Source organism: Thunnus albacares, chromosome 24 (assembly GCF_914725855.1).
Source record: "Thunnus albacares chromosome 24, fThuAlb1.1, whole genome shotgun sequence".
Taxonomy (NCBI): domain Eukaryota; kingdom Metazoa; phylum Chordata; class Actinopteri; order Scombriformes; family Scombridae; genus Thunnus; species Thunnus albacares.
In genome coordinates, this window is record NC_058129.1 from 2,915,762 (window position 1) to 2,929,615 (window position 13,854).

The 13,854-nt window shown below is 61.4% G+C and overlaps 41 non-coding genes across 41 annotated transcripts; all 41 read left to right on the plus strand.

The window, feature by feature from the left end:
• The first annotated feature begins 148 nt into the window (after positions 1 to 148).
• LOC122977593 lies at positions 149 to 267 on the plus strand. Its single transcript, XR_006401815.1, has one exon. It is a non-coding gene; the product is annotated as a 5S ribosomal RNA (ribosomal RNA).
• A 224-nt stretch (positions 268 to 491) lies between these two features.
• Positions 492 to 610, plus strand: LOC122977165. The gene has a single exon (XR_006401412.1). It is a non-coding gene; the product is annotated as a 5S ribosomal RNA (ribosomal RNA).
• Positions 611 to 819: 209 nt separating this feature from the next.
• On the plus strand, positions 820 to 938 carry LOC122978036. The gene has a single exon (XR_006402246.1). It is a non-coding gene; the product is annotated as a 5S ribosomal RNA (ribosomal RNA).
• Positions 939 to 1,147: 209 nt separating this feature from the next.
• LOC122977594 lies at positions 1,148 to 1,266 on the plus strand. The gene has a single exon (XR_006401816.1). It is a non-coding gene; the product is annotated as a 5S ribosomal RNA (ribosomal RNA).
• A 224-nt stretch (positions 1,267 to 1,490) lies between these two features.
• On the plus strand, positions 1,491 to 1,609 carry LOC122977177. Its single transcript, XR_006401424.1, has one exon. It is a non-coding gene; the product is annotated as a 5S ribosomal RNA (ribosomal RNA).
• A 209-nt stretch (positions 1,610 to 1,818) lies between these two features.
• Positions 1,819 to 1,937, plus strand: LOC122977595. Its single transcript, XR_006401817.1, has one exon. It is a non-coding gene; the product is annotated as a 5S ribosomal RNA (ribosomal RNA).
• Positions 1,938 to 2,146: 209 nt separating this feature from the next.
• LOC122977597 lies at positions 2,147 to 2,265 on the plus strand. Its single transcript, XR_006401818.1, has one exon. It is a non-coding gene; the product is annotated as a 5S ribosomal RNA (ribosomal RNA).
• Positions 2,266 to 2,489: 224 nt separating this feature from the next.
• LOC122977598 lies at positions 2,490 to 2,608 on the plus strand. Its single transcript, XR_006401819.1, has one exon. It is a non-coding gene; the product is annotated as a 5S ribosomal RNA (ribosomal RNA).
• A 209-nt stretch (positions 2,609 to 2,817) lies between these two features.
• Positions 2,818 to 2,936, plus strand: LOC122978044. The gene has a single exon (XR_006402254.1). It is a non-coding gene; the product is annotated as a 5S ribosomal RNA (ribosomal RNA).
• A 224-nt stretch (positions 2,937 to 3,160) lies between these two features.
• LOC122977599 lies at positions 3,161 to 3,279 on the plus strand. Its single transcript, XR_006401820.1, has one exon. It is a non-coding gene; the product is annotated as a 5S ribosomal RNA (ribosomal RNA).
• A 224-nt stretch (positions 3,280 to 3,503) lies between these two features.
• LOC122977600 lies at positions 3,504 to 3,622 on the plus strand. The gene has a single exon (XR_006401821.1). It is a non-coding gene; the product is annotated as a 5S ribosomal RNA (ribosomal RNA).
• Positions 3,623 to 3,831: 209 nt separating this feature from the next.
• On the plus strand, positions 3,832 to 3,950 carry LOC122977601. The gene has a single exon (XR_006401822.1). It is a non-coding gene; the product is annotated as a 5S ribosomal RNA (ribosomal RNA).
• A 224-nt stretch (positions 3,951 to 4,174) lies between these two features.
• On the plus strand, positions 4,175 to 4,293 carry LOC122977602. Its single transcript, XR_006401823.1, has one exon. It is a non-coding gene; the product is annotated as a 5S ribosomal RNA (ribosomal RNA).
• Positions 4,294 to 4,502: 209 nt separating this feature from the next.
• Positions 4,503 to 4,621, plus strand: LOC122977604. The gene has a single exon (XR_006401825.1). It is a non-coding gene; the product is annotated as a 5S ribosomal RNA (ribosomal RNA).
• Positions 4,622 to 4,845: 224 nt separating this feature from the next.
• LOC122977605 lies at positions 4,846 to 4,964 on the plus strand. Its single transcript, XR_006401826.1, has one exon. It is a non-coding gene; the product is annotated as a 5S ribosomal RNA (ribosomal RNA).
• A 224-nt stretch (positions 4,965 to 5,188) lies between these two features.
• Positions 5,189 to 5,307, plus strand: LOC122977606. Its single transcript, XR_006401827.1, has one exon. It is a non-coding gene; the product is annotated as a 5S ribosomal RNA (ribosomal RNA).
• A 209-nt stretch (positions 5,308 to 5,516) lies between these two features.
• LOC122978045 lies at positions 5,517 to 5,635 on the plus strand. The gene has a single exon (XR_006402255.1). It is a non-coding gene; the product is annotated as a 5S ribosomal RNA (ribosomal RNA).
• Positions 5,636 to 5,859: 224 nt separating this feature from the next.
• On the plus strand, positions 5,860 to 5,978 carry LOC122977607. The gene has a single exon (XR_006401828.1). It is a non-coding gene; the product is annotated as a 5S ribosomal RNA (ribosomal RNA).
• A 224-nt stretch (positions 5,979 to 6,202) lies between these two features.
• Positions 6,203 to 6,321, plus strand: LOC122977608. The gene has a single exon (XR_006401829.1). It is a non-coding gene; the product is annotated as a 5S ribosomal RNA (ribosomal RNA).
• A 209-nt stretch (positions 6,322 to 6,530) lies between these two features.
• On the plus strand, positions 6,531 to 6,649 carry LOC122977609. The gene has a single exon (XR_006401830.1). It is a non-coding gene; the product is annotated as a 5S ribosomal RNA (ribosomal RNA).
• Positions 6,650 to 6,873: 224 nt separating this feature from the next.
• Positions 6,874 to 6,992, plus strand: LOC122977610. The gene has a single exon (XR_006401831.1). It is a non-coding gene; the product is annotated as a 5S ribosomal RNA (ribosomal RNA).
• A 224-nt stretch (positions 6,993 to 7,216) lies between these two features.
• Positions 7,217 to 7,335, plus strand: LOC122977611. The gene has a single exon (XR_006401832.1). It is a non-coding gene; the product is annotated as a 5S ribosomal RNA (ribosomal RNA).
• A 209-nt stretch (positions 7,336 to 7,544) lies between these two features.
• LOC122978046 lies at positions 7,545 to 7,663 on the plus strand. The gene has a single exon (XR_006402256.1). It is a non-coding gene; the product is annotated as a 5S ribosomal RNA (ribosomal RNA).
• A 224-nt stretch (positions 7,664 to 7,887) lies between these two features.
• LOC122977613 lies at positions 7,888 to 8,006 on the plus strand. Its single transcript, XR_006401833.1, has one exon. It is a non-coding gene; the product is annotated as a 5S ribosomal RNA (ribosomal RNA).
• A 209-nt stretch (positions 8,007 to 8,215) lies between these two features.
• Positions 8,216 to 8,334, plus strand: LOC122977614. Its single transcript, XR_006401834.1, has one exon. It is a non-coding gene; the product is annotated as a 5S ribosomal RNA (ribosomal RNA).
• A 224-nt stretch (positions 8,335 to 8,558) lies between these two features.
• LOC122977889 lies at positions 8,559 to 8,677 on the plus strand. The gene has a single exon (XR_006402103.1). It is a non-coding gene; the product is annotated as a 5S ribosomal RNA (ribosomal RNA).
• A 209-nt stretch (positions 8,678 to 8,886) lies between these two features.
• On the plus strand, positions 8,887 to 9,005 carry LOC122977616. Its single transcript, XR_006401836.1, has one exon. It is a non-coding gene; the product is annotated as a 5S ribosomal RNA (ribosomal RNA).
• Positions 9,006 to 9,229: 224 nt separating this feature from the next.
• LOC122977617 lies at positions 9,230 to 9,348 on the plus strand. Its single transcript, XR_006401837.1, has one exon. It is a non-coding gene; the product is annotated as a 5S ribosomal RNA (ribosomal RNA).
• A 209-nt stretch (positions 9,349 to 9,557) lies between these two features.
• On the plus strand, positions 9,558 to 9,676 carry LOC122977618. The gene has a single exon (XR_006401838.1). It is a non-coding gene; the product is annotated as a 5S ribosomal RNA (ribosomal RNA).
• Positions 9,677 to 9,900: 224 nt separating this feature from the next.
• Positions 9,901 to 10,019, plus strand: LOC122977619. Its single transcript, XR_006401839.1, has one exon. It is a non-coding gene; the product is annotated as a 5S ribosomal RNA (ribosomal RNA).
• Positions 10,020 to 10,228: 209 nt separating this feature from the next.
• On the plus strand, positions 10,229 to 10,347 carry LOC122977620. The gene has a single exon (XR_006401840.1). It is a non-coding gene; the product is annotated as a 5S ribosomal RNA (ribosomal RNA).
• A 209-nt stretch (positions 10,348 to 10,556) lies between these two features.
• Positions 10,557 to 10,675, plus strand: LOC122977621. Its single transcript, XR_006401841.1, has one exon. It is a non-coding gene; the product is annotated as a 5S ribosomal RNA (ribosomal RNA).
• A 209-nt stretch (positions 10,676 to 10,884) lies between these two features.
• Positions 10,885 to 11,003, plus strand: LOC122977622. Its single transcript, XR_006401842.1, has one exon. It is a non-coding gene; the product is annotated as a 5S ribosomal RNA (ribosomal RNA).
• Positions 11,004 to 11,227: 224 nt separating this feature from the next.
• LOC122977623 lies at positions 11,228 to 11,346 on the plus strand. Its single transcript, XR_006401843.1, has one exon. It is a non-coding gene; the product is annotated as a 5S ribosomal RNA (ribosomal RNA).
• A 209-nt stretch (positions 11,347 to 11,555) lies between these two features.
• Positions 11,556 to 11,674, plus strand: LOC122977624. Its single transcript, XR_006401844.1, has one exon. It is a non-coding gene; the product is annotated as a 5S ribosomal RNA (ribosomal RNA).
• Positions 11,675 to 11,898: 224 nt separating this feature from the next.
• On the plus strand, positions 11,899 to 12,017 carry LOC122978047. Its single transcript, XR_006402257.1, has one exon. It is a non-coding gene; the product is annotated as a 5S ribosomal RNA (ribosomal RNA).
• A 224-nt stretch (positions 12,018 to 12,241) lies between these two features.
• Positions 12,242 to 12,360, plus strand: LOC122977625. The gene has a single exon (XR_006401845.1). It is a non-coding gene; the product is annotated as a 5S ribosomal RNA (ribosomal RNA).
• A 209-nt stretch (positions 12,361 to 12,569) lies between these two features.
• LOC122978523 lies at positions 12,570 to 12,688 on the plus strand. Its single transcript, XR_006402679.1, has one exon. It is a non-coding gene; the product is annotated as a 5S ribosomal RNA (ribosomal RNA).
• Positions 12,689 to 12,912: 224 nt separating this feature from the next.
• Positions 12,913 to 13,031, plus strand: LOC122977627. Its single transcript, XR_006401847.1, has one exon. It is a non-coding gene; the product is annotated as a 5S ribosomal RNA (ribosomal RNA).
• A 209-nt stretch (positions 13,032 to 13,240) lies between these two features.
• Positions 13,241 to 13,359, plus strand: LOC122977890. Its single transcript, XR_006402104.1, has one exon. It is a non-coding gene; the product is annotated as a 5S ribosomal RNA (ribosomal RNA).
• Positions 13,360 to 13,583: 224 nt separating this feature from the next.
• Positions 13,584 to 13,702, plus strand: LOC122977628. The gene has a single exon (XR_006401848.1). It is a non-coding gene; the product is annotated as a 5S ribosomal RNA (ribosomal RNA).
• Positions 13,703 to 13,854: the final 152 nt, after the last annotated feature.

Sequence of the window (13,854 nt, forward strand, 5' to 3'; positions counted from 1 at the left end):
TGCAGAACTGTGCACGGGAGTCCCACTCTCTGGTGTTTCTCCGAGGGAGGAACGGATGGGAACGCTCCCGGCGCAGCTGCCGCCTGGGCCTTGGAGGCGCGTCTGACGAGCGCCACCCCTAAGAGGCCCATGCGTGGTACCTTGGACAGCTTACGGCCATACCACCCTGAACACGCCCGATCTCGTCTGATCTCGGAAGCCAAGCAGGGTCGGGCCTGGTTAGTACTTGGACGGGAGACCGCCTGGGAATACCAGGTGCTGTAAGCTTTTTCACTTTTCTCCACAAGCGCCCGTCCGCCGCGCTTAACGTAGGGATCCTCTCTCTTGTTTTCCTCCGTGTCTGTGCAGAACTGTGCGCGGGAGTCCCACTCTCTGGTGTTTCTCCGAGGGAGGAACGGATGGGAACGCTCCCGGCGCAGCTGCCGCCTGGGCCTTGGAGGCGCGTCTGACGAGCGCCACCCCTAAGAGGCCCATGCGTGGTACCTTGGACAGCTTACGGCCATACCACCCTGAACACGCCCGATCTCGTCTGATCTCGGAAGCCAAGCAGGGTCGGGCCTGGTTAGTACTTGGACGGGAGACCACCTGGGAATACCAGGTGCTGTAAGCTTTTTCACTTTTCTCCACAAGCGCCCGTCCGCCGCGTTCTCTCTTGTTTTCCTCCGTGTCTGTGCAGAACTGTGCGCGGGAGTCCCACTCTCTGGTGTTTCTCCGAGGGAGGAACGGATGGGAACGCTCCCGGCGCAGCTGCCGCCTGGGCCTTGGAGGCGCGTCTGACGAGCGCCACCCCTAAGAGGCCCATGCGTGGTACCTTGGACAGCTTACGGCCATACCACCCTGAACACGCCCGATCTCGTCTGATCTCGGAAGCCAAGCAGGGTCGGGCCTGGTTAGTACTTGGACGGGAGACCGCCTGGGGATACCAGGTGCTGTAAGCTTTTTCACTTTTCTCCACAAGTGCCCGTCCGCCGCGCTCTCTCTTGTTTTCCTCCGTGTCTGTGCAGAACTGTGCACGGGAGTCCCACTCTCTGGTGTTTCTCCGAGGGAGGAACGGATGGGAACGCTCCCGGCGCAGCTGCCGCCTGGGCCTTGGAGGCGCGTCTGACGAGCGCCACCCCTAAGAGGCCCATGCGTGGTACCTTGGACAGCTTACGGCCATACCACCCTGAACACGCCCGATCTCGTCTGATCTCGGAAGCCAAGCAGGGTCGGGCCTGGTTAGTACTTGGACGGGAGACCGCCTGGGAATACCAGGTGCTGTAAGCTTTTTCACTTTTCTCCACAAGCGCCCGTCCGCCGCGCTTAACGTAGGGATCCTCTCTCTTGTTTTCCTCCGTGTCTGTGCAGAACTGTGCGCGGGAGTCCCACTCTCTGGTGTTTCTCCGAGGGAGGAACGGATGGGAACGCTCCCGGCGCAGCTGCCGCCTGGGCCTTGGAGGCGCGTCTGACGAGCGCCACCCCTAAGAGGCCCATGCGTGGTACCTTGGACAGCTTACGGCCATACCACCCTGAACACGCCCGATCTCGTCTGATCTCGGAAGCCAAGCAGGGTCGGGCCTGGTTAGTACTTGGACGGGAGACCACCTGGGAATACCAGGTGCTGTAAGCTTTTTCACTTTTCTCCACAAGCGCCCGTCCGCCGCGTTCTCTCTTGTTTTCCTCCGTGTCTGTGCAGAACTGTGCGCGGGAGTCCCACTCTCTGGTGTTTCTCCGAGGGAGGAACGGATGGGAACGCTCCCGGCGCAGCTGCCGCCTGGGCCTTGGAGGCGCGTCTGACGAGCGCCACCCCTAAGAGGCCCATGCGTGGTACCTTGGACAGCTTACGGCCATACCACCCTGAACACGCCCGATCTCGTCTGATCTCGGAAGCCAAGCAGGGTCGGGCCTGGTTAGTACTTGGACGGGAGACCGCCTGGGAATACCAGGTGCTGTAAGCTTTTTCACTTTTCTCCACAAGTGCCCGTCCGCCGCGCTCTCTCTTGTTTTCCTCCGTGTCTGTGCAGAACTGTGCGCGGGAGTCCCACTCTCTGGTGTTTCTCCGAGGGAGGAACGGATGGGAACGCTCCCGGCGCAGCTGCCGCCTGGGCCTTGGAGGCGCGTCTGACGAGCGCCACCCCTAAGAGGCCCATGCGTGGTACCTTGGACAGCTTACGGCCATACCACCCTGAACACGCCCGATCTCGTCTGATCTCGGAAGCCAAGCAGGGTCGGGCCTGGTTAGTACTTGGACGGGAGACCGCCTGGGAATACCAGGTGCTGTAAGCTTTTTCACTTTTCTCCACAAGCGCCCGTCCGCCGCGCTTAACGTAGGGATCCTCTCTCTTGTTTTCCTCCGTGTCTCTGCAGAACTGTGCACGGGAGTCCCACTCTCTGGTGTTTCTCCGAGGGAGGAACGGATGGGAACGCTCCCGGCGCAGCTGCCGCCTGGGCCTTGGAGGCGCGTCTGACGAGCGCCACCCCTAAGAGGCCCATGCGTGGTACCTTGGACAGCTTACGGCCATACCACCCTGAACACGCCCGATCTCGTCTGATCTCGGAAGCCAAGCAGGGTCGGGCCTGGTTAGTACTTGGACGGGAGACCGCCTGGGAATACCAGGTGCTGTAAGCTTTTTCACTTTTCTCCACAAGCGCCCGTCCGCCGCGCTCTCTCTTGTTTTCCTCCGTGTCTGTGCAGAACTGTGCGCGGGAGTCCCACTCTCTGGTGTTTCTCCGAGGGAGGAACGGATGGGAACGCTCCCGGCGCAGCTGCCGCCTGGGCCTTGGAGGCGCGTCTGACGAGCGCCACCCCTAAGAGGCCCATGCGTGGTACCTTGGACAGCTTACGGCCATACCACCCTGAACACGCCCGATCTCGTCTGATCTCGGAAGCCAAGCAGGGTCGGGCCTAGTTAGTACTTGGACGGGAGACCGCCTGGGAATACCAGGTGCTGTAAGCATTTTCACTTTTCTCCACAAGCGCCCGTCCGCCGCGCTTAACGTAGAGATCCTCTCTCTTGTTTTCCTCCGTGTCTGTGCAGAACTGTGCGCGGGAGTCCCACTCTCTGGTGTTTCTCCGAGGGAGGAACGGATGGGAACGCTCCCGGCGCAGCTGCCGCCTGGGCCTTGGAGGCGCGTCTGACGAGCGCCACCCCTAAGAGGCCCATGCGTGGTACCTTGGACAGCTTACGGCCATACCACCCTGAACACGCCCGATCTCGTCTGATCTCGGAAGCCAAGCAGGGTCGGGCCTGGTTAGTACTTGGACGGGAGACCGCCTGGGAATACCAGGTGCTGTAAGCTTTTTCACTTTTCTCCACAAGCGCCCGTCCGCCGCGCTTAACGTAGGGATCCTCTCTCTTGTTTTCCTCCGTGTCTGTGCAGAACTGTGCGCGGGAGTCCCACTCTCTGGTGTTTCTCCGAGGGAGGAACGGATGGGAACGCTCCCGGCGCAGCTGCCGCCTGGGCCTTGGAGGCGCGTCTGACGAGCGCCACCCCTAAGAGGCCCATGCGTGGTACCTTGGACAGCTTACGGCCATACCACCCTGAACACGCCCGATCTCGTCTGATCTCGGAAGCCAAGCAGGGTCGGGCCTGGTTAGTACTTGGACGGGAGACCGCCTGGGAATACCAGGTGCTGTAAGCTTTTTCACTTTTCTCCACAAGCGCCCGTCCGCCGCGCTCTCTCTTGTTTTCCTCCGTGTCTGTGCAGAACTGTGCGCGGGAGTCCCACTCTCTGGTGTTTCTCCGAGGGAGGAACGGATGGGAACGCTCCCGGCGCAGCTGCCGCCTGGGCCTTGGAGGCGCGTCTGACGAGCGCCACCCCTAAGAGGCCCATGCGTGGTACCTTGGACAGCTTACGGCCATACCACCCTGAACACGCCCGATCTCGTCTGATCTCGGAAGCCAAGCAGGGTCGGGCCTGGTTAGTACTTGGACGGGAGACCGCCTGGGAATACCAGGTGCTGTAAGCTTTTTCACTTTTCTCCACAAGCGCCCGTCCGCCGCGCTTAAGGTAGGGATCCTCTCTCTTGTTTTCCTCCGTGTCTGTGCAGAACTGTGCGCGGGAGTCCCACTCTCTGGTGTTTCTCCGAGGGAGGAACGGATGGGAACGCTCCCGGCGCAGCTGCCGCCTGGGCCTTGGAGGCGCGTCTGACGAGCGCCACCCCTAAGAGGCCCATGCGTGGTACCTTGGACAGCTTACGGCCATACCACCCTGAACACGCCCGATCTCGTCTGATCTCGGAAGCCAAGCAGGGTCGGGCCTGGTTAGTACTTGGACGGGAGACCGCCTGGGAATACCAGGTGCTGTAAGCTTTTTCACTTTTCTCCACAAGCGCCCGTCCGCCGCGCTCTCTCTTGTTTTCCTCCGTGTCTGTGCAGAACTGTGCGCGGGAGTCCCACTCTCTGGTGTTTCTCCGAGGGAGGAACGGATGGGAACGCTCCCGGCGCAGCTGCCGCCTGGGCCTCGGAGGCGCGTCTGACGAGCGCCACCCCTAAGAGGCCCATGCGTGGTACCTTGGACAGCTTACGGCCATACCACCCTGAACACGCCCGATCTCGTCTGATCTCGGAAGCCAAGCAGGGTCGGGCCTGGTTAGTACTTGGACGGGAGACCGCCTGGGAATACCAGGTGCTGTAAGCTTTTTCACTTTTCTCCACAAGCGCCCGTCCGCCGCGCTTAACGTAGGGATCCTCTCTCTTGTTTTCCTCCGTGTCTGTGCAGAACTGTGCGCGGGAGTCCCACTCTCTGGTGTTTCTCCGAGGGAGGAACGGATGGGAACGCTCCCGGCGCAGCTGCCGCCTGGGCCTTGGAGGCGCGTCTGACGAGCGCCACCCCTAAGAGGCCCATGCGTGGTACCTTGGACAGCTTACGGCCATACCACCCTGAACACGCCCGATCTCGTCTGATCTCGGAAGCCAAGCAGGGTCGGGCCTGGTTAGTACTTGGACGGGAGACCGCCTGGGAATACCAGGTGCTGTAAGCTTTTTCACTTTTCTCCACAAGCGCCCGTCCGCCGCGCTTAACGTAGGGATCCTCTCTCTTGTTTTCCTCCGTGTCTCTGCAGAACTGTGCACGGGAGTCCCACTCTCTGGTGTTTCTCCGAGGGAGGAACGGATGGGAACGCTCCCGGCGCAGCTGCCGCCTGGGCCTTGGAGGCGCGTCTGACGAGCGCCACCCCTAAGAGGCCCATGCGTGGTACCTTGGACAGCTTACGGCCATACCACCCTGAACACGCCCGATCTCGTCTGATCTCGGAAGCCAAGCAGGGTCGGGCCTGGTTAGTACTTGGACGGGAGACCGCCTGGGAATACCAGGTGCTGTAAGCTTTTTCACTTTTCTCCACAAGCGCCCGTCCGCCGCGCTCTCTCTTGTTTTCCTCCGTGTCTGTGCAGAACTGTGCGCGGGAGTCCCACTCTCTGGTGTTTCTCCGAGGGAGGAACGGATGGGAACGCTCCCGGCGCAGCTGCCGCCTGGGCCTTGGAGGCGCGTCTGACGAGCGCCACCCCTAAGAGGCCCATGCGTGGTACCTTGGACAGCTTACGGCCATACCACCCTGAACACGCCCGATCTCGTCTGATCTCGGAAGCCAAGCAGGGTCGGGCCTAGTTAGTACTTGGACGGGAGACCGCCTGGGAATACCAGGTGCTGTAAGCATTTTCACTTTTCTCCACAAGCGCCCGTCCGCCGCGCTTAACGTAGAGATCCTCTCTCTTGTTTTCCTCCGTGTCTGTGCAGAACTGTGCGCGGGAGTCCCACTCTCTGGTGTTTCTCCGAGGGAGGAACGGATGGGAACGCTCCCGGCGCAGCTGCCGCCTGGGCCTTGGAGGCGCGTCTGACGAGCGCCACCCCTAAGAGGCCCATGCGTGGTACCTTGGACAGCTTACGGCCATACCACCCTGAACACGCCCGATCTCGTCTGATCTCGGAAGCCAAGCAGGGTCGGGCCTGGTTAGTACTTGGACGGGAGACCGCCTGGGAATACCAGGTGCTGTAAGCTTTTTCACTTTTCTCCACAAGCGCCCGTCCGCCGCGCTTAACGTAGGGATCCTCTCTCTTGTTTTCCTCCGTGTCTGTGCAGAACTGTGCGCGGGAGTCCCACTCTCTGGTGTTTCTCCGAGGGAGGAATGGATGGGAACGCTCCCGGCGCAGCTGCCGCCTGGGCCTTGGAGGCGCGTCTGACGAGCGCCACCCCTAAGAGGCCCATGCGTGGTACCTTGGACAGCTTACGGCCATACCACCCTGAACACGCCCGATCTCGTCTGATCTCGGAAGCCAAGCAGGGTCGGGCCTGGTTAGTACTTGGACGGGAGACCGCCTGGGAATACCAGGTGCTGTAAGCTTTTTCACTTTTCTCCACAAGCGCCCGTCCGCCGCGCTCTCTCTTGTTTTCCTCCGTGTCTGTGCAGAACTGTGCGCGGGAGTCCCACTCTCTGGTGTTTCTCCGAGGGAGGAACGGATGGGAACGCTCCCGGCGCAGCTGCCGCCTGGGCCTCGGAGGCGCGTCTGACGAGCGCCACCCCTAAGAGGCCCATGCGTGGTACCTTGGACAGCTTACGGCCATACCACCCTGAACACGCCCGATCTCGTCTGATCTCGGAAGCCAAGCAGGGTCGGGCCTGGTTAGTACTTGGACGGGAGACCGCCTGGGAATACCAGGTGCTGTAAGCTTTTTCACTTTTCTCCACAAGCGCCCGTCCGCCGCGCTTAACGTAGGGATCCTCTCTCTTGTTTTCCTCCGTGTCTGTGCAGAACTGTGCGCGGGAGTCCCACTCTCTGGTGTTTCTCCGAGGGAGGAACGGATGGGAACGCTCCCGGCGCAGCTGCCGCCTGGGCCTTGGAGGCGCGTCTGACGAGCGCCACCCCTAAGAGGCCCATGCGTGGTACCTTGGACAGCTTACGGCCATACCACCCTGAACACGCCCGATCTCGTCTGATCTCGGAAGCCAAGCAGGGTCGGGCCTGGTTAGTACTTGGACGGGAGACCGCCTGGGAATACCAGGTGCTGTAAGCTTTTTCACTTTTCTCCACAAGCGCCCGTCCGCCGCGCTTAACGTAGGGATCCTCTCTCTTGTTTTCCTCCGTGTCTCTGCAGAACTGTGCACGGGAGTCCCACTCTCTGGTGTTTCTCCGAGGGAGGAACGGATGGGAACGCTCCCGGCGCAGCTGCCGCCTGGGCCTTGGAGGCGCGTCTGACGAGCGCCACCCCTAAGAGGCCCATGCGTGGTACCTTGGACAGCTTACGGCCATACCACCCTGAACACGCCCGATCTCGTCTGATCTCGGAAGCCAAGCAGGGTCGGGCCTGGTTAGTACTTGGACGGGAGACCGCCTGGGAATACCAGGTGCTGTAAGCTTTTTCACTTTTCTCCACAAGCGCCCGTCCGCCGCGCTCTCTCTTGTTTTCCTCCGTGTCTGTGCAGAACTGTGCGCGGGAGTCCCACTCTCTGGTGTTTCTCCGAGGGAGGAACGGATGGGAACGCTCCCGGCGCAGCTGCCGCCTGGGCCTTGGAGGCGCGTCTGACGAGCGCCACCCCTAAGAGGCCCATGCGTGGTACCTTGGACAGCTTACGGCCATACCACCCTGAACACGCCCGATCTCGTCTGATCTCGGAAGCCAAGCAGGGTCGGGCCTAGTTAGTACTTGGACGGGAGACCGCCTGGGAATACCAGGTGCTGTAAGCATTTTCACTTTTCTCCACAAGCGCCCGTCCGCCGCGCTTAACGTAGAGATCCTCTCTCTTGTTTTCCTCCGTGTCTGTGCAGAACTGTGCGCGGGAGTCCCACTCTCTGGTGTTTCTCCGAGGGAGGAACGGATGGGAACGCTCCCGGCGCAGCTGCCGCCTGGGCCTTGGAGGCGCGTCTGACGAGCGCCACCCCTAAGAGGCCCATGCGTGGTACCTTGGACAGCTTACGGCCATACCACCCTGAACACGCCCGATCTCGTCTGATCTCGGAAGCCAAGCAGGGTCGGGCCTGGTTAGTACTTGGACGGGAGACCGCCTGGGAATACCAGGTGCTGTAAGCTTTTTCACTTTTCTCCACAAGTGCCCGTCCGCCGCGCTCTCTCTTGTTTTCCTCCGTGTCTGTGCAGAACTGTGCGCGGGAGTCCCACTCTCTGGTGTTTCTCCGAGGGAGGAACGGATGGGAACGCTCCCGGCGCAGCTGCCGCCTGGGCCTTGGAGGCGCGTCTGACGAGCGCCACCCCTAAGAGGCCCATGCGTGGTACCTTGGACAGCTTACGGCCATACCACCCTGAACACGCCCGATCTCGTCTGATCTCGGAAGCCAAGCAGGGTCGGGCCTGGTTAGTACTTGGACGGGAGACCGCCTGGGAATACCAGGTGCTGTAAGCTTTTTCACTTTTCTCCACAAGCGCCCGTCCGCCGCGCTTAACGTAGGGATCCTCTCTCTTGTTTTCCTCCGTGTCTGTGCAGAACTGTGCGCGGGAGTACCACTCTCTGGTGTTTCTCCGAGGGAGGAACGGATGGGAACGCTCCCGGCGCAGCTGCCGCCTGGGCCTTGGAGGCGCGTCTGACGAGCGCCACCCCTAAGAGGCCCATGCGTGGTACCTTGGACAGCTTACGGCCATACCACCCTGAACACGCCTGATCTCGTCTGATCTCGGAAGCCAAGCAGGGTCGGGCCTGGTTAGTACTTGGACGGGAGACCGCCTGGGAATACCAGGTGCTGTAAGCTTTTTCACTTTTCTCCACAAGCGCCCGTCCGCCGCGCTCTCTCTTGTTTTCCTCCGTGTCTGTGCAGAACTGTGCGCGGGAGTCCCACTCTCTGGTGTTTCTCCGAGGGAGGAACGGATGGGAACGCTCCCGGCGCAGCTGCCGCCTGGGCCTTGGAGGCGCGTCTGACGAGCGCCACCCCTAAGAGGCCCATGCGTGGTACCTTGGACAGCTTACGGCCATACCACCCTGAACACGCCCGATCTCGTCTGATCTCGGAAGCCAAGCAGGGTCGGGCCTGGTTAGTACTTGGACGGGAGACCGCCTGGGAATACCAGGTGCTGTAAGCTTTTTCACTTTTCTCCACAAGCGCCCGTCCGCCGCGCTTAACGTAGGGATCCTCTCTCTTGTTTTCCTCCGTGTCTGTGCAGAACTGTGCGCGGGAGTCCCACTCTCTGGTGTTTCTCCGAGGGAGGAACGGATGGGAACGCTCCCGGCGCAGCTGCCGCCTGGGCCTTGGAGGCGCGTCTGACGAGCGCCACCCCTAAGAGGCCCATGCGTGGTACCTTGGACAGCTTACGGCCATACCACCCTGAACACGCCCGATCTCGTCTGATCTCGGAAGCCAAGCAGGGTCGGGCCTGGTTAGTACTTGGACGGGAGACCGCCTGGGAATACCAGGTGCTGTAAGCTTTTTCACTTTTCTCCACAAGCGCCCGTCCGCCGCGCTCTCTCTTGTTTTCCTCCGTGTCTGTGCAGAACTGTGCGCGGGAGTCCCACTCTCTGGTGTTTCTCCGAGGGAGGAACGGATGGGAACGCTCCCGGCGCAGCTGCCGCCTGGGCCTTGGAGGCGCGTCTGACGAGCGCCACCCCTAAGAGGCCCATGCGTGGTACCTTGGACAGCTTACGGCCATACCACCCTGAACACGCCCGATCTCGTCTGATCTCGGAAGCCAAGCAGGGTCGGGCCTGGTTAGTACTTGGACGGGAGACCGCCTGGGAATACCAGGTGCTGTAAGCTTTTTCACTTTTCTCCACAAGCGCCCGTCCGCCGCGCTTAACGTAGGGATCCTCTCTCTTGTTTTCCTCCGTGTCTGTGCAGAACTGTGCGCGGGAGTCCCACTCTCTGGTGTTTCTCCGAGGGAGGAACGGATGGGAACGCTCCCGGCGCAGCTGCCGCCTGGGCCTTGGAGGCGCGTCTGACGAGCGCCACCCCTAAGAGGCCCATGCGTGGTACCTTGGACAGCTTACGGCCATACCACCCTGAACACGCCCGATCTCGTCTGATCTCGGAAGCCAAGCAGGGTCGGGCCTGGTTAGTACTTGGACGGGAGACCGCCTGGGAATACCAGGTGCTGTAAGCTTTTTCACTTTTCTCCACAAGCGCCTGTCCGCCGCGCTCTCTCTTGTTTTCCTCCGTGTCTGTGCAGAACTGTGCGCGGGAGTCCCACTCTCTGGTGTTTCTCCGAGGGAGGAACGGATGGGAACGCTCCCGGCGCAGCTGCCGCCTGGGCCTTGGAGGCGCGTCTGACGAGCGCCACCCCTAAGAGGCCCATGCGTGGTACCTTGGACAGCTTACGGCCATACCACCCTGAACACGCCCGATCTCGTCTGATCTCGGAAGCCAAGCAGGGTCGGGCCTGGTTAGTACTTGGACGGGAGACCGCCTGGGAATACCAGGTGCTGTAAGCTTTTTCACTTTTCTCCACAAGCGCCCGTCCGCCGCGCTCTCTCTTGTTTTCCTCCGTGTCTGTGCAGAACTGTGCGCGGGAGTCCCACTCTCTGGTGTTTCTCCGAGGGAGGAACGGATGGGAACGCTCCCGGCGCAGCTGCCGCCTGGGCCTTGGAGGCGCGTCTGACGAGCGCCACCCCTAAGAGGCCCATGCGTGGTACCTTGGACAGCTTACGGCCATACCACCCTGAACACGCCCGATCTCGTCTGATCTCGGAAGCCAAGCAGGGTCGGGCCTGGTTAGTACTTGGACGGGAGACCGCCTGGGAATACCAGGTGCTGTAAGCTTTTTCACTTTTCTCCACAAGCGCCCGTCCGCCGCGCTCTCTCTTGTTTTCCTCCGTGTCTGTGCAGAACTGTGCGCGGGAGTCCCACTCTCTGGTGTTTCTCCGAGGGAGGAACGGATGGGAAAGCTCCCGGCGCAGCTGCCGCCTGGGCCTTGGAGGCGCGTCTGACGAGCGCCACACCTAAGAGGCCCATGCGTGGTACATTGGACAGCTTACGGCCATACCACCCTGAACACGCCCGATCTCGTCTGATCTCGGAAGCCAAGCAGGGTCGGGCCTGGTTAGTACTTGGACGGGAGACCGCCTGGGAATACCAGGTGCTGTAAGCTTTTTCACTTTTCTCCACAAGCGCCCGTCCGCCGCGCTTAACGTAGGGATCCTCTCTCTTGTTTTCCTCCGTGTCTGTGCAGAACTGTGCGCGGGAGTCCCACTCTCTGGTGTTTCTCCGAGGGAGGAATGGATGGGAACGCTCCCGGCGCAGCTGCCGCCTGGGCCTTGGAGGCGCGTCTGACGAGCGCCACCCCTAAGAGGCCCATGCGTGGTACCTTGGACAGCTTACGGCCATACCACCCTGAACACGCCCGATCTCGTCTGATCTCGGAAGCCAAGCAGGGTCGGGCCTGGTTAGTACTTGGACGGGAGACCGCCTGGGAATACCAGGTGCTGTAAGCTTTTTCACTTTTCTCCACAAGCGCCCGTCCGCCGCGCTCTCTCTTGTTTTCCTCCGTGTCTGTGCAGAACTGTGCGCGGGAGTCCCACTCTCTGGTGTTTCTCCGAGGGAGGAACGGATGGGAACGCTCCCGGCGCAGCTGCCGCCTGGGCCTCGGAGGCGCGTCTGACGAGCGCCACCCCTAAGAGGCCCATGCGTGGTACCTTGGACAGCTTACGGCCATACCACCCTGAACACGCCCGATCTCGTCTGATCTCGGAAGCCAAGCAGGGTCGGGCCTGGTTAGTACTTGGACGGGAGACCGCCTGGGAATACCAGGTGCTGTAAGCTTTTTCACTTTTCTCCACAAGCGCCCGTCCGCCGCGCTTAACGTAGGGATCCTCTCTCTTGTTTTCCTCCGTGTCTGTGCAGAACTGTGCGCGGGAGTCCCACTCTCTGGTGTTTCTCCGAGGGAGGAACGGATGGGAACGCTCCCGGCGCAGCTGCCGCCTGGGCCTTGGAGGCGCGTCTGACGAGCGCCACCCCTAAGAGGCCCATGCGTGGTACCTTGGACAGCTTACGGCCATACCACCCTGAACACGCCCGATCTCGTCTGATCTCGGAAGCCAAGCAGGGTCGGGCCTAGTTAGTACTTGGACGGGAGACCGCCTGGGAATACCAGGTGCTGTAAGCATTTTCACTTTTCTCCACAAGCGCCCGTCCGCCGCGCTTAACGTAGAGATCCTCTCTCTTGTTTTCCTCCGTGTCTGTGCAGAACTGTGCGCGGGAGTCCCACTCTCTGGTGTTTCTCCGAGGGAGGAACGGATGGGAACGCTCCCGGCGCAGCTGCCGCCTGGGCCTTGGAGGCGCGTCTGACGAGCGCCACCCCTAAGAGGCCCATGCGTGGTACCTTGGACAGCTTACGGCCATACCACCCTGAACACGCCCGATCTCGTCTGATCTCGGAAGCCAAGCAGGGTCGGGCCTGGTTAGTACTTGGACGGGAGACCGCCTGGGAATACCAGGTGCTGTAAGCTTTTTCACTTTTCTCCACAAGTGCCCGTCCGCCGCGCTCTCTCTTGTTTTCCTCCGTGTCTGTGCAGAACTGTGCGCGGGAGTCCCACTCTCTGGTGTTTCTCCGAGGGAGGAACGGATGGGAACGCTCCCGGCGCAGCTGCCGCCTGGGCCTTGGAGGCGCGTCTGACGAGCGCCACCCCTAAGAGGCCCATGCGTGGTACCTTGGACAGCTTACGGCCATACCACCCTGAACACGCCCGATCTCGTCTGATCTCGGAAGCCAAGCAGGGTAGGGCCTGGTTAGTACTTGGACGGGAGACCGCCTGGGAATACCAGGTGCTGTAAGCTTTTTCACTTTTCTCCACAAGCGCCCGTCCGCCGCGCTTAAGGTAGGGATCCTCTCTCTTGTTTTCCTCCGTGTCTGTGCAGAACTGTGCGCGGGAGTCCCACTCTCTGGTGTTTCTCCGAGGGAGGAACGGATGGGAACGCTCCCGGCGCAGCTGCCGCCTGGGCCTTGGAGGCGCGTCTGACGAGCGCCACCCCTAAGAGGCCCATGCGTGGTACCTTGGACAGCTTACGGCCATACCACCCTGAACACGCCCGATCTCGTCTGATCTCGGAAGCCAAGCAGGGTCGGGCCTGGTTAGTACTTGGACGGGAGACCGCCTGGGAATACCAGGTGCTGTAAGCTTTTTCACTTTTCTCCACAAGCGCCTGTCCGCCGCGCTCTCTCTTGTTTTCCTCCGTGTCTGTGCAGAACTGTGCGCGGGAGTCCCACTCTCTGGTGTTTCTCCGAGGGAGGAACGGATGGGAACGCTCCCGGCGCAGCTGCCGCCTGGGCCTTGGAGGCGCGTCTGACGAGCGCCACCCCTAAGAGGCCCATGCGTGGTACCTTGGACAGCTTACGGCCATACCACCCTGAACACGCCTGATCTCGTCTGATCTCGGAAGCCAAGCAGGGTCGGGCCTGGTTAGTACTTGGACGGGAGACCGCCTGGGAATACCAGGTGCTGTAAGCTTTTTCACTTTTCTCCACAAGCGCCCGTCCGCCGCGCTTAACGTAGGGATCCTCTCTCTTGTTTTCCTCCGTGTCTGTGCAGAACTGTGCGCGGGAGTCCCACTCTCTGGTGTTTCTCCGAGGGAGGAACGGATGGGAACGCTCCCGGCGCAGCTGCCGCCTGGGCCTTGGAGGCGCGTCTGACGAGCGCCACCCCTAAGAGGCCCATGCGTGGTACCTTGGACAGCTTACGGCCATACCACCCTGAACACGCCCGATCTCGTCTGATCTCGGAAGCCAAGCAGGGTCGGGCCTGGTTAGTACTTGGACGGGAGACCGCCTGGGAATACCAGGTGCTGTAAGCTTTTTCACTTTTCTCCACAAGCGCCCGTCCGCCGCGCTCTCTCTTGTTTTCCTCCGTGTCTGTGCAGAACTGTGCGCGGGAGTCCCACTCTCTGGTGTTTCTCCGAGGGAGGAACGGATGGGAACGCTCCCGGCGCAGCTGCCGCCTGGGCCT